This window comes from Piliocolobus tephrosceles, chromosome 2 (assembly GCF_002776525.5).
Source record: "Piliocolobus tephrosceles isolate RC106 chromosome 2, ASM277652v3, whole genome shotgun sequence".
NCBI lineage: Eukaryota > Metazoa > Chordata > Mammalia > Primates > Cercopithecidae > Piliocolobus > Piliocolobus tephrosceles.
The window spans coordinates 66,921,762-66,923,970 of record NC_045435.1 but is presented as its reverse complement, the minus strand read 5'-3'; positions in this window follow the sequence as shown (position 1 = coordinate 66,923,970).

The following is a 2,209-nucleotide window of genomic DNA, read 5'->3' as shown; positions in this document are numbered from 1 at the left end:
TCCCTCCCTCCCTCCCTCCCCCTTCCTTCCTTCCTTCCTTTCTTTCTTTCTGATGGAGTCTCACTCTGTCACTCAGGCTGGAGTGCAGTAGCAAGATCTCGGCTCACTGCAACCTCTGCCTCCCAGGTTCAAACGATTCTCCTGCCTCAGCCTCCTGAGGAGCTGGGATTACAGGTGCCCACCATCACACCTGGCTAGTTTTTGTATTTTTAGTAGAGATGGGGTTTCACCATGTTGGTCAGGCTGGTCTCGAACTCCTGACCTCATGATCTGCCCGCCTCGGCCTCCCAAAGTGCTGGGATTACAGGCGTGAGCCACTGCGCCTGGCCAGCTTAAAAGCTTTTTAAGGTATTGACCACTGCCCAGTGAAAAGAAAGAAATAGTCAACATCCATATTTTGTGAACAGGCAACAATATAAGTGAATCCATCAAATGGAGATAAAGAAAGCCCCATACTGACTTCTCAAGGCTGGGCACCCACCTCTAAAAGGATGCAGAGTCACAAGATACTATGGTTTGGGGAGCAGATCCATGCCTCCAATTGTTCTTTCATTTCAACCATATGCCCCGACCTTCAAGAGTCTTCTGTGTCCATGGTCAAGCCCCATGTACCTCTCCAGTGCCCTTGCCCCAGAAGAATTGCTTTCTAGCAACAGCTGTGACTTGTATGAAAAGGGATATCAACAACAACAGCAACAACAACAACAACCCTACATTCTTTTCATCTATGGAGCAATCATATGTCTCAGGTGCCATGGTTTCTACCTTACATTCATGATCAGATTTATTTCTCACCAATAACCCTACAAAGTAAGCATTTTGACACTTGAAAAAAATTCAGGCTCAGGAGGTTAAGTGATTTTCTCCAGGTCACCGACCTAGCAACTGGCAGAACAAGGGCTCAAATTCAGGTGAATGTGTCTCCCGAGTCACTATGCTAAACTCCCTCTTTCTGAATTAGAGATGTTCGGGTTTCAAATGAGTCAAGATGTTTGATCTGCTGGGGTTGGTAAACAAGATAATCCTGGAAAGCACTTCAGGGACCTGAACGGGACACGAGAATGGAGAAATGCCCAATAATATGTAACACTCAAACTGTGGAAGACTATTTTACAGCCTCCTGTGTGGATTTAAGTAGGTAGTCTACTTTTACTCTGGTCTAATATTTAATTGGCCATCATCAGAAGAAGCCAAAAGCTCTTTGGAAAAAGAAAGGTGGATCCAAAAGAGCAGAGGAACTTTGTGAAGCAAAGATGCCAGGGAGGATAAATGGCCAACAATGTGTTACCAGATGTGCCCTCCCTGAGAACACTGGACTTGGCAGGGGTAAACAATGAGAGAGGAAGTCAGAGACGGAAAGGACCAGGGAAAGTTCAGGTCTCCCTCCCTCCCACGCCCTCACTCCCCATTGTGGCTCGCACTGAGTCAGCCCAGATGGGAAGAAGGGAGAGACCTCACCCACCCAGGGTCCAACCTGGCCTGGAAGTAAGTGAGGATGAGATTTGTGAGGGCAGCTTAGATACACCCAGGCACTACTTGGTCCCCCTTTTCCTCCATCCTCACATAGCCCCAGTGATGCCAGTAGTCGGATCTCTGGGAGAGAGTACACCAGCCAGGCCCTTGAATTCTGGTGCCAGCTCTAGTATTAATTACTGAATGACTTTGCATAAGGCACTTTGCGTCTCTGGGCATTTCCTGTATGAAGAGTCATCTGAGGTTGAATTAGATTAGGGATTGCACATACGAGTGCCAACAGAGGCCAGGCAGGTAATGAAAATGTAGTAGGCTCAGTACAGGATGGCAGGGAACAGTGGCGACTAGAGAGCACATGTTTTGTCCAGTGAGGGCATCCCCAGTGTCTCAAATTTTTTCATGGGAAGCCACAATTCAGACCTTTATATAAAGTCTCCCAATCTTCAAGTGTTGGCAACAAATCAAGCCTGCAGGGCAGTTGGCAATCTTGAGTCTAGATGTGCCTTGCCCCAAAAGCTAGTCACTAGTCACATGTGACTATTTCATCTTAAATTAATTAAAATTAAACAAAAATTAAAAATTCAGTTCCTCAGTCACACCAGCCACCTTTCAACTGCTCAGCAGCCACAGGTATTAGTGGCTACCATATTGGATAACACAGATCTGAAACATGTCCAACTTTGTAGAAAATTCTCTCGGATAGCCCTGGCCTAAGTGATGTTTAAGATAACGTTCG